This window comes from Plectrocnemia conspersa, unplaced genomic scaffold (genome assembly GCF_051122295.1).
Source record: "Plectrocnemia conspersa isolate PC_06_02 unplaced genomic scaffold, ASM5112229v1 ptg000003l, whole genome shotgun sequence".
Taxonomy (NCBI): Eukaryota; Metazoa; Arthropoda; class Insecta; order Trichoptera; family Polycentropodidae; genus Plectrocnemia; species Plectrocnemia conspersa.
The window spans coordinates 9,859,617-9,873,897 of NW_028277167.1; the positions used below are offsets into that span (position 1 = coordinate 9,859,617).

The window sequence follows — 14,281 nt, forward strand, 5'->3', positions numbered from 1 at the left end:
CATATCAATAGGGTATTAAATAGTTAGTAGTAGGTGTGGTAATTAGTAAGTAATAAACAGTAGGAGTGGTAATCGAGACAGATCAGATATGGCGAAAACAAAACCATCTTATAAGATAAGCAAAAACCGTACTTGACACCTGTCACCTGTTAGATACTACTTAATTTTTTAAACTGCGAGGTTATTAAAACATGTTTGTAAGAGAAGAATCTACTCATTCACATACTATTCCCTGTATGTAGAGGAGCTGATTTTTACAAAAAATCCTGGGTTTAATCCAACTGCGTTTTAACACTTATTTTCTTGCAAATATCATGAATTGACATGCAAAAAAATATAAATAAGAAGGGTTGTCGCTAAAATCATTAGTTGTGATTAAGCAGTAAATAAAACATACTAATATATAAATAAATAAAAATCAGCTGCCTTACTTTTGTCCTCGCTGATTAATACGTTTAATCACAAGCACCCCTCGACTGGGCCCTTACTTCAATTATCTGATGTAACATTTAGCTGGCACGCTAAATATTAATTATTCAAAAAAGTAAAAATCTTCAATTAAGTTAATTAATGCACGCAACAAGTGAAATATTCGTAGGTATATGTCTGTATATATATATATATAAATACACCTGCCGTGGTGGCATGCTCAATTTAATTACGCGGCTCATTGATTCCGAAATCGAGAAGGTAACGGTAATTAATGGCCATTAATCACAACAATTACAAGGTGTTGCTTTCTAGGCACCTTCGGTGTTCGCAGAGCAAAATCTAGAGATCACAATCTAGATTTTCTGATTGCCTCGAGTAACTCTCCGGCATCTCATCTGTTCTTGGAAACGAAGCCCGTCTCGGGAAATTTGTCAATGAGGGAAGAGAAGGAACGTTCCTTGGCGTTTAACGGTTTATTAGATTCGTGGAAATGCTTCGTAAAAAACGTAAACACCCCATCGTAAATATGTTCTTGGAATGTATATTACACCACCGGGAAAGCGTGAAAAGTGCATAAAGTAAATAATCTTATTCAATAAAACCAGGTATTTTTCACTGAGTAGATATATATTTAGCTAATATCGTAGCCGTTTGTGGGAGAATAATACAAAAGTATATAAATTACTAAAGTTTATATTACTCATGGAAAATATTATTTATTTTAAAAACATAAGGTAAAGTACATATATTAAAAATATATTAATCAACTGCTATCGTTTTATTGTATTTGATTAAGATACACTGATTTAAATCCGTATTGAAATAATAATGTTGTATTTTATAAAAATAAACAGAAATTTTATTTTTTTAAATAAATATGAATATACATATATGTACATCTATTACGAAAATATTTAAAATATCCTAAACATGTTATTTTAACTGACTAAATACACATCAATGTTAAATAGACAAATTAATACTGATTAAAATAAAATTTAGAGATATACAATGAGGATTTATAAACTTTTTTTTCAACTACTATTTTGTTAGCATTGGTTTGCTACTCTTTATTATATTTTATGTAATATAGCATAATATAAATATGAATATTTAACTAAAAACACATTCAGATTCATGTGTAACGAATGAAGTTAGTATGAGGAGTTAAATAATAATATTTTTAATTACTGTTTATAATATTAATTAATTTAGTTATGATATCTACTTGTATAATATGATACAAAATAATAATAAAAAAATATTTATAGAGAAAAAAATATTATAATTGAGATCATAATCTACGATTCTTTATTTCATTAATGAAGCCCGCTATTATTCACATATGCATATATACGTATGTGTTGTGCACGTAGTATATATAAACAAATATAACAACACACTATCTGTTTTTATAAAATACAACATTCGTCGAGCATTTAGAATTAAGATAAACAGTTTTAAATTCAAACATGTGCTATGAATAAAATATATTTTGAATAGGAAAATGAATATGAAAACTTATTATTATTCCATACAACTTTTATGTATTCCTAATTGATATTTTAACTGATATGTTAATAGTTATGTTCTTAACTAGTGATAGTCAGGTATAAAAAGGCTACATCGCAAGGCCATAGAAATCATAACCAGAATCGTGAGGTCGTTACGATTCTAAAATTCACCACGATCGTTTTGGTCGATGATAATTTTAAATCGATAAAAGGTAAATTAAATTAATTTAACCCATGCATTCTGCAAATTAGGAATCAATAAATTTATTATGTATACATGGAACGTGATGCGTTTTCAAAAGGGAAGACTTGTTTTAATTCTCTATGATCAAATTAATCCCTGGAATTAATTAACGGGGCCACAAATAGAGTTAACTTTAATCAAAACCAGTTAATCGCTTTATGAAATTTCTAGGTACTGGATCAATATATTCCATCACAGTTTATAATACGAAAATCATCACAGTACATTCTAGTTGTGTACATAACATAATGTTCATACAAATCGACCTTGACCCTGAAAAAACCATTCAATTCAAATTGGCACTATTACGTGGGTCAAAATCAAGACATACACGCTCATAGATAATTTAAAAATTCACATTTATTTAATTGTATTAAGAAATATACTTGTTAATGTATAAGATGATACATTACAATACATAAAACAGTACTTATTTTAAACGAACTTTATTGACAAATATTTGTGTAAAGATAATTGAGTGAAAAAATGTCAACCATTCTAGTACGTCTCACAAACGCGGTAAAAAAGTGGCATACTACTGAAATACTTTTAGAAATATGGATACGTTTATGTAAACATTGAGGCATGATGTCATCGGTAAATAACCGATCGTGTGTTTAATGTGTGCGTGCGAGTATTTGTATGTGTAGTTTGATAATATTTGTAAACACCAACTTTGGACTCCTTCTATTCACGAAACGATAAGCGAGATAAAATTCGACTCATTGGATACCTATAATGAAGTCTACATACTATGTATGTTTGATTCTGAAATATCCTATGTTGTGTCTATTCAAATCCCTATTGCTTGAGATAAGAAATGCATGTGTTAATCTGTTTTTTATAGATAAATTTATAGTATCATTATATCAATATTGCGATAAGCTAATCGATAAGTTTACCTAGAAATATTTTATGAACAATGTTCCACTATTTAGACACTACTATACACAATAAAATATAAACTGAAACATAAAGAATGTCTATAACTTTTTTTTTTCTCTTGGTACCTATAAGTAATTTTCTCTTGGTACCTATAAGTGATTTTTTAATTAAAGTAAGCATTGACAATGATTATTTACTGCTAGAAACTAGAAACTTCAGTCGTGAACTAGTTTTTAACATAACTACTAAACAGGTTTGAGTTGTAATACAGAAAAATGATTTTTACTAAATTATTATTCAGTTTTAAGTAGCTCTTTAAATAAAAAATAATTACGTGTACTTTTGCTATGACTAAATATTTAAAAAACAATTTAAAGTATAGTATATACATACATATGTGTGTATATAAATTATAAAAAAACCTATGATGTACAGCACTAATTAAGTTAATTTGAAGACGAGAGCTCTTGGTTATAATTATATATGATATATTATTAAATTTATGTTTTTTTCATAAAACTATCGCTATTGTATTTGTTTTCATTAGTTTTGTTACCAGAATGGTTGTGTAGTTTACGTTGTAATGTCGATCATATGATACTTTTGAAATAATGAATATATTTACAGATATAAATAGTAGCAAAAACTAACTACAGGAGTAGTCACTGAAATAACAAAAAATAAAGATTATATAAAAAAACAGTTATTTGTGTAGCTATTTAAAAGACAAATATTTACAGTGTAAAGCCAAACAAAAATGTACTTATTTTCCTGAGTAATTTATTCCTTGGAAACTTGCTAGGTACATTACGAACCAATTTTACTATATTTCCTTCTAAAGTAGGATTTAATAATAAATTATGATCAATCGTAAAAATGGAATTAAAAACATTTTTATGGAATTTTGACAGAGCAAACTTGTTAAATTTTTAATGAGTAGTTAAGTTAATAAATATTAAGGCATATATTAATATAATACTATAAACATTAAATTATGTATGATGAATAAATATTATATTTTCCATGGGCACTTATTTTATGTAAATCACGGTAATCTTTTAACATGTTTGATGTACTTTATACATATATGTATGTACTTATATATGTAAATATATGAGTTAATAATGATAACTAAAATTTTAAACATAGATTAGATATAATTTATATTTTTAGTAATTTTCGGAATGAATAATTTTTTTCTACAATGTTTTAATAAAACTATTGTAAAAACTCCATGATCTATTATTTTACCAACCGCTAAATTTAATTAGAAATATTACACGAACTACCGGCACTTTTTTTAAATATACACACATTTTAATTGTTTGAATTAAATTTATATATCTTTTAAAGTAAGTCATGATGTGTTTATGGTTGTGTCATCTGATAACAGGTGACATTGCCGTAAAAAAGGGGTATTTAATTAAACCCTATGCGACAGTTTTATATCGTATATTTTTAAATGGCAGTAAAACCATAAATTATCAAGTTCTTGGTCGACCATCCATGACCATGGGCATTTCGTATTAGACAAAAATCGTGATCTAGCGCTGGTCATGGAATCTGGCTAGCCCTTGGTCACGTGTTGGATCGGATATGATTGCGCGCAAGGTTAAATGTGCGTGCGCATGCGCAGGCGAACCAATCGCTAGCCCAAATCAAAAAGGGCCGCCAGATCGTTACCCAATCTTCTTCTATTGGACCAATCTAAGCAGTGGTTAAATGTCAAATCATTGATTTCAATGATTTGGTCAAGTTTTTTTTTGTATTTTTTGTATCCACCTCTTTAGAAACATGAGCCTGTGAACCTTCAGACTCGATTTGGTCAATCCATCACGTCGTGGATTGTTTCTACAATTTGAACGTACTATCCGATTTCAATTTTAATAGTTTCTGAATAACTTTTTATGCATATATTATTCAATCTAGAACAGGGTTTCTGAACCTTTTTGTTATATGGATTCCTTTGCCCGTCAGATGAAATTAACGGATTAAACCTCAAACACTTGCTCTAACATTAGTTTATTAAAATTAAGATAATAGTTTTTTGTCAAAATCACTAATCGCAAGTCACCTGAAATCTATCCACGAACGCCCAAAGAATCCATAGTCACCAGGTTAAGAACCCCTGATCTATAGCATTACAATAATTGACAGATTGGTACTTTTGTTTGTCTAAGTTATACGAAGTACTCTTCTTCAAAACCACATATCAGAAGCAATGTGTACGTTTTTCCCTCTTAATGTCCTGTAGAGGTTTCAGCCACCTGACAATTTGTTAAAATTTAGAGGTTATTCTAAGAAACAAAAATAAATATCAACATGTCTTGAAAGTGGGCCACACACAAGAGATCTTAAAAATTGCGTTAATAATTGGAATAATTGTACGAATCAATCATAAGTACTGATAAAAAAAAACTACTCGTTTTTGAAAAGGACGCGCGCTAGACAATAGATTCTGCGCATAATACTATTGTTCTTTTACCTTTAGGTTACCAGTCACCGGACTAACCATCTGGACAGTTTCTCTATAGGCATAAACACAATTCAAGGGTTTGTCTAAGAAGCGATACAAACATCCATATCTGCGATTCGAAACATGATTATAAATTAGACACAGAGAGGAGAGACGCCACAACGGAAAAGACGAGCCAGAAAACTGCATCGACACGAGAGATATCAGCGGATCTCCAAGAAAGCATTACAATAACACATCTACCGAAATCACAGCTGACAATAAAACATACAACTCGACACGTCAGCGAAGATTCTAACTTCCAAGATTCTCCATTTCATCGCCATCACCTGATAGCGGCATCTATATTTCTCTATATATGTGGTAATTTATATATGTTTTAAGATAAACTATTATCAGCCTTTCCGGCGCTATTTGACTGCAAAGTCACAGCATTTAAAATCATGTCTTAAATCCATAAAAAATATATATTTCTACGAATCAAAATAATAAATAGAAAATTACGTAAAAAGTAGCTAGATTTTCAGAGCAATTAATTTTTATGTGTTATGAATAAGGATATAATATGCAAATCTGTTAGAATACTATTATTGGAAATATACATTTTAATCTTTATATTTGATTGAGGTAAAGTAAAACTCATTAGTTTTATGATAAAATAAATAAGAGTGCATAATCATACAACTAGAAAATATTTATAGTAAATTATTTTCTTTAATAAAAAAAATAAAGTAGAAAATTTTATAATGCAATTAAAATTCGTATGTGAATTTTTAATAGATAGGTTAGAAATAATCTTGGAAATAGCAGTTTATTAGGCATTTTATATTTTCAAAACTTTTTAAATATTAGACATTTTTTTCATATTTGTATTAAGAAATATTATTATAGACTTGAAATGATTAAGGAAAACAAATTAATTAAAAATTTGGAACATAAGCAAAAAGAAATAAAGGATGATTCTTTATTTGTTAAATAACTATATTTATATTTTAGGTATTTACAAATCATTACCATTTAATTTTATATTAACTTATATATCATTAAAACTCATAATAAAATCTAAATATATAATAAAATCACAATTACATTTTTATTTCATTGATTAGAATTTTCGACTCATGTTCATTTTAATTCGTCAAATATTGATGTACGAATATTACTATTAACAACTTCTAGATTTAGCTATTTAAATTTCTACCAAGATAAAAAATCGATTTTTTATACAGTAGTTAATTTTTAAGGTAAATTATTACTGTTAACAGACATTGTCTGTAATCTTAGAAGAGAAAAATCTCTTGCCTGGGATTTAATCGAAGTTTATTGGTTGAGTAGATTGCGTTTTGCACGTGGTTGTAGCAATCAAAGCATGACAGTTGCACACAGTCAATAAATGTCTACGTTGGTATCATAGAAGTCGATAAGATGATCAGATTTAAGCTGTGATTATACTTTTTACATTAGCATATCGCTAACCTAACTGACACCATACATATGTTTTCATTATTTTTTTCATGGCTTCGTGGGATTAATAATCAAGAACAGTTAACAGACTTATCGGAGCGTTTGTTCTACAAGAGATAACCAGTTCAAATAATCATAGTCCTATTTTTGAAATTGGTTTTTCCTATGTATGTATGCTTAGATCTGATGATTCTGCGGATGAAACTGTATCGATTGAATTTTTATACTGACGTAATTTATTATATTACGAAGCAAAAGACATTGTAAAAACTACTACGCAGAAGAAAATCAACGTGTTTTTTTTTAATTATGTAACGCGAAAAGGCCCAGTGGAAGGCAATTAAGCGCCTCAGAACTTCCGGGGCGCGAAACACCTGTAGATATCAGGTGGGTGTACTGGGGGTGGGTTGGGTGGCGTTTGTGTGGCATTACTGACTTTATTCTTGAACTCCGCCGGCAAAATGCTCGACTGTGTGCTTAAAAATATTTTTATTGAGACTATACATACACTTGATAAATAATGTTAAAATACAGAATTACAGTAATTGCGCTATTTTTAACCACTGAAGCTTCTTAAATAATTAAAAAGTTAATCAATGTTTTGCAGCACTGATTTGTGTAAGAATCGATTACTCATTACTACCAATATGAAAGCATAAAACACAAGAAGACTTACAAATGCAGTATATTTTTATAATGCGTACATAAAATGATAATATGTGCAGTGTTACTAGATTTCACGATTGCATTGAACCATTTAAGATATGAGTTTCCCAGAATAGATATGGATAACTGGAACGCTTTCTATACATATGTCATAAAACTATCTCTATAAAATAAACTGACCCTTTACCCCAAATTCGAATCACTTGTGTCAGTGGACTGATAAATAGAGATAGGCGATCTGTTTCTATCACCATGCACATAGTACACATCTTTATAGATTAATATAACAACTGTGCAAACATTAAAATGTCGAACAATTAAAATTATGATTATATTTGTTTATAATGCGTAGTTGAAACTAATCTGTGCAATGTGGTGATATTTGCACGACTGCATTGTAACATTGAGATAAGAGTCATATAGAATAGATAAATTGAACGCTTTCTACATGTCATACTATCTGGACCCTTTGCCCCACATTAAAATCACTACTGATTTGATTAGCCTTTATATTTTTAAGTTGAAAGTTAAGTAAAGCATTAACTTTTTAGATGATAAGCTAATAACACATTTTTGAGTAATAAAATTAACATTACTAATACCACACGTAACGGACATATTATTATTATTTAAAAAATACGTTAAATGAAATGCATTTTATTATTAGATTAAAATGTAAAACATACGACATATTCAGAGATAATAAATTGATAAGAAATACATAAATTTAAAATCATTTAGATTTTAATTATATCTCAACACCTTTGAACTTGTGTCGTAAATATCATAATGGGGCTACTTTTAGATTTCCCGCTTGAAAATTTTCCATTAAAAATATCGTTATGCTACAGAAATTCAGTATACATAGTTCTGATTACACAATACGATAAAAAACTTATTGCGACAACGATACAATTTTTAATTTTATTATAAATTTTATCATAATTCTAAAATTTATCATGGTTTACATTTTTCAATTTAATGCTACTTTTATATTATAATAATTTATGTTAAATTAGTTTTAGTGCGTACGCGCCCTTGGCATATAAACGAAATGGTACAATATATAGCAAACATATTTTATTGTGAGTAATTGCCAAAAAGGTTGACTATCTCTGAAATAGACGAACTTGCCACGGCACAAGGACGGCCGCCACATTCCGGCTTGTTATATCACAACCACCTTGTGTGCAAGAGGCGCAAAGCGAATTCGGCAGACAACCCAGCTTCCGCACAGCTTGATCTGAGCTCCTCTTAAAATAGATAGCTATATGGCCGGACCAGAGAACATTTCGATTTGTATGGCCGGCGTTAATATGTATTTCAACGCGGGTGCTGTATATGTATAACACATCATCAGCTGAGTCTCCAGCTACGAGTATACAGTTCTTTAAGGCAAAAGTTTGAGCACCACTGGTTATGTTATATCAAAGTCCAGAAGGGTGCACGACAAGGATGCATCATTTCGCCGATCATATAAATATCCCATATTAAATATTCAAGTTACAAAAAAATGATAAGCAAACTCCACTTTTGGGAGAAAATGACAACAATGTCATCTTGTAATTTTAATAGAAATACACATGCTCAAAAAAATAATATCTTCAAAATCTCTAATTAAACACTAAAAACTTGAGGTATTGTTTTATTCTACTATTTTCAAGTTGTCTATTTAGATTTTTTTTAATATTGAGTTAGCAATTTTACACTTCAAGTCATCAATACCCAGTGGGAGTTCACAGATATAACAAATTAAAAATAACAATCGTGTTTCAAATTTTGTTAGTAATAAGTTTGTCTAAATATGGTTTATGTTTAATTTATTATTTCGCTTCATTGTGTTGAGACATGACCCATTAAAAAGTAGGAGATAATACGGTATATAAAAATACTTTGGGCAGTAAATCATTGAAGAGCTCTAGATAAAAAATATGCATGAAAATGATTTGAAACTGTTTTCTAGAGTAGAAATATTTAAAGATTTACAATAAGTCTGCAACATTTGCGTCAAATATGCTCGGTTTCGTAATGCGGAGCGCGAGTGCTCTCATATATGGCTAGATTGTATTGAATCTCAGCTTAGCAAAACTTATTGCTTGTTGTTAAAGAGGACTCAAATATATAATGGTGTGTTAAAGTGTTTATGTATGTATATGAAATGTTTGAACTATGTTGTATAAAGGCCATCGTATCAAGTCATGATACTCAGATTTATATTAAAATAAATAAACTTATCTTTTGATATGACAAAGTGTTAGGCGAGGTTAGTTATAATTGGACGTATAGGATGGATCATCATTCTCAATGACGATGACAAAAAAAATACAAACTGTCCAACAAACTTTAGCGGAAATCGCCCACTTCGTCTTTAGACAATCATATTTAAAAAAAATTTGATACATAACTTAACAAATATCTTAAGCAAAAAAAAGCAGTCTGACAGTTCCGTCATTTTTCATGATCGTGGTCAAGGTTTAGAGTTCATTGAATATGAAAAGGAACTCGTCGTTGTTAATGTAACTATAACTAGCGTGGAAGATCCAAGGGCGAATTAAACCAATTATTACCTCAAACATTACGCGCTATTTTCCACATATAAGGTCTTGAACCAATACCCTAAAAGCCTTCATGGCTCGCCGAACGAAATAACCTCTCACATACATACATATTATACAATGGGATATAACGTGATAAAAGAGCAATCGTCAACTAAAAGCAAGGTTATGATAATTAATTATTATATAATAGAAAATTTCAAAATATGGAATACAGGTTGATATGCTAAAAAGCTAATATATAAAGTGCTTTTAAAATAAATATTTTTTGAATACATATTTTACGAAACCTCTAAATAGATTATATTTTAAAAAATGTGGCATCATGCAGGATTTTGTTGAAAAATCTGAAACACAAAAATTGAAAGCTTGTTTGGTTGGTACATATATATTTATGAGGCTAATAATTGTTATAACCTATTTTTTTATGGACCATGATCTCCCAAATAAACATTAGATATACTTCAACATATTTTTAAAACCATCCTAAATTATTCTGTAGTCAATTAGTACTAAAATATTTTTTTGATATCTGTATGAATTGAATTTAATTTAAATAAGGACTGATAATGCCTTAAGCTGATCTAGGAGTCTATATATAATAAAAGCCAACTAAAGGACAATATTCTGACATCGGTTTTAAAAGTGCCTAAAAAAGAACGGTTTATATTTTTTGTCATTCTTTTTCGAATGGTTTGCAAATAATAATATCAATATTTATTTTATTATTATTATTTTTTTCAAATGTAGACATCTTTACGTGTGTCTTCTATATATCATCTGTTTTAATATACTTTCCTACGGTCAGAGAAATTCGCTCTCATAATTAATAACAATGATTAAAATGCGTCGATGTGTTGCGCATTTTAACCACTTTGCGTGCAGTTAATGGTGGTTAAATTATTAAAATAATAAAAAGATGCGAAGCCTCGAGCGTAAGTTTATGTGCAACTGACCAAGGACAGAATATCGTGCGTGCAGTTCATTGCTTCGAAACACATGAGTTAATATTTTTGCAACACGTGGAAAAACGTAAGTCAAAATGTATCAAATCGTTAATATTTAGGACACATTTTTTAATGCTTCTATTCCCTTGACTAATTATAAAATGATTCAAATCGACGAACCGATAAATATTAACGCACAATACCCCGATCCGAAACAAGATTGTGCGAATTATATGCAAAATAGTCGCTAAACGAATATGTATATTTATATTTGTATATCTAACTTTCACTGACAACGTAATATAAGATAATATGGCGACCCACAAAACATCTTCCGTAAGGTCTATTTATCCGATTTTACGCAACCCAACCTCGATATTCAATACTCTTCTATAGATATTGAATAGGGTAAACCGGGGATAGAACGACACGTATCTAATTAACTGTTAATCAATTTATTTTAAGAAAATCCTTTACTATCAAAATCGCTAGATGGAATGATTTATACCTAGAAGTAACTCGTGATAAGGATAAAATACAACCAAACAGTATGTATAATATAATATATTTAAGTTTATTAATTAATACTTAAAACCTTTGTATGTTTTACTAGCCTTGATTCTAAAGAAGCTATTATATAATATAATAATTTTAAGTACCTAATAATTTCCCTAATTTTCGCGCATCAATACCCTATTTGATTTCACGTCATATCGTCGGATAATTGCGATCTTTTTGCTACGCGCTCAAAACCCACAAATAATAACGTAATCTGGGAGGTAATAATGAGGAATATCCTAGAAGCGTAATCGAGATAATTTACGACAGCAATTATTCCACGTGTGAGTGTGTATGACGACCAAAAAAATGTTGGCCTCCGCTGCCTGTCGTTCAACGAAGGGCTTTCGAATTATCATAATTACGTTTACGAATTGGGGCGACTCGTTCCGACCTTCATATAACTCGCGAGAGTAATTCGAATATGATCGGTAAACTACCAGTGGTAGTACTCGTAGTAAGTAGTAAATATACTACACATACTACAGTATGGCCCGAGGCATGTGCATTCCGATTTCCCTTCGTTTGAATACGCACTTTTGATTTTCGTTCAAACTGGTTGCATGTAGTAATTATGCAAGTGATCCGAATACATTTGCATCATCATTCAAAATAATTTTCTTTTTATGATGAAGTCATCCTAAAACATATATAATTTTTATTACAAAAAGAAGAACAACTTAATACCATTATTGGCTCAATACATAAGTGGGTTATAATTGCGCTATTATTAATTGAATATGCGTATATCTAATTACGTGTGTGTATTATTAATTAAGAGCTATTGTGCGCAATTCGTGAAATATTTTCACGTCAAGAGAAGCACGGAAAAATCATCGAACTGAAACGCAGCTTGTGTGATTTTAATTTATGTTCAGAGCCTATTAAATAATATGCATTCACTAGATGATGAGCAAATTACTCTCGTTATCTAAATAATCTCGTTATCACGCACTCGTTAATCTGATACAGAGCGAAAGCAAGTTCATATACCTTTCATATATATGAGATAGAAATCAAAAATATTAGATTGAAAATCAGTATGGATTTTTTTTTATTTAAAATATTATACTAATCACCAAGAAAAAAAATTAGTAATTTGCCTAAAAATATTTTTGAAATATCTATATATAAATTTTAATATTATTAATTAGTATAATTGTTGATGCTACCTATATAATAATTATTAATTTTGAAAGAAAAAATAGTAATACATGTTTAGATTTATGTTACAGTGAAATCACATCCAAGTACATTTTCACCGTTACAAATAAATTTCTACTAGCAAAAATATGGTGGACGTTAGTTAAATTATATGCTGCTCTAAAGCATTTATAAAACTCAATCTGAAAGACTCGAAACGTCCACCTGCTGTTTAAACCCAAACCTAACCTAACCGAACTAATCAAACCCAACTTGACCTAACAAAAATTCTAAAATTAATACTGTTTTTAAGCTTTCATTCGAAATATTGAACGAGCGAAGCAAAACTAAAGTTTCACTGATACTAATCAGTGGAATTATACTTGAAAATACAACTTCCCTGGTAGTACACATTCACTGTAACACATACATAGCTATTAAATATTGTTTGTATTAGTACTACAAAATTTATTTACTTATTTTTAACCTGACAGGCGTAAGACCAATGCGTTACAACGGGATAAATATGTACCAACTGAGTCAGTGAATCAGATATAATGAATACCTACCTACAAATAAATATTAACCACCAGAATGAAAGTCTGGGAATCGGTGACAGCTACATTTTTAATAAATATAAATTACTATGTGCAATAGATGCTACTGAAGCTGAGGGCGGGTTTTTAATAATAGCACATTTTTTATTAAAAATAAAAATTCGAGTGTCGCTGCCGGGGCTCGAAACCGCAACCTCAGAGTTACTAGTCTGAGACGTTACAGACTACACTATTCCGTCCTTAAATGCTGGTTGATGTCATTGTATTACTAGAGAATTTATTTCTGTATTTTTTTAATAGTAGTTTATTTCATATTTTTTTACAGCTATGTGTGACGCGTAACTGATTTGCGCGGATCAGGTTCACAAAAAGTAAAATTACACTTTGATTTCAAATTTGTCAATAGTTTTTCTTAGCAGGTATAGTTTTGAATTGTTATGAAAAAATTATTGAATAACAAATTTTATAGTACCGTACGCAAATTGTATAAAAGAAAAATCTACAGTAGCATAAATAATGCTCAAGACTATTTATAATTGTGGTCAAATGTAATCAAGTTTAACCCTATTAAAAAATTAAACTAAAAAATTCACAATTACACTTACGAAATAAAAACATAAAATATTTTTTAAATAAATAAAAATTGTATAGTGTATTGTAATTTATCATTATTAATAAAAAAATGTGATTATTAAAAAAAACTCTTAGGGAAAACATAATGCCTTAATTTAAAACATCGTGAAATTTAAATTCTTATCTGTAGTTAAAATCTTGTTGTAAAGTGTTATATAAACCAGATTAAGAGTCATTAAAATTAAACACATTTCGGAACTACACCAG

The 14,281-nt window shown here is 29.4% G+C and overlaps 1 protein-coding gene across 1 annotated transcript in view; it reads right to left on the reverse strand.

The window, feature by feature from the left end:
- LOC148236565 (forkhead box protein O-like) overlaps positions 1 to 14,281 on the reverse strand; it is a 209,569-nt gene that overhangs the window by 180,074 nt on the left and 15,214 nt on the right.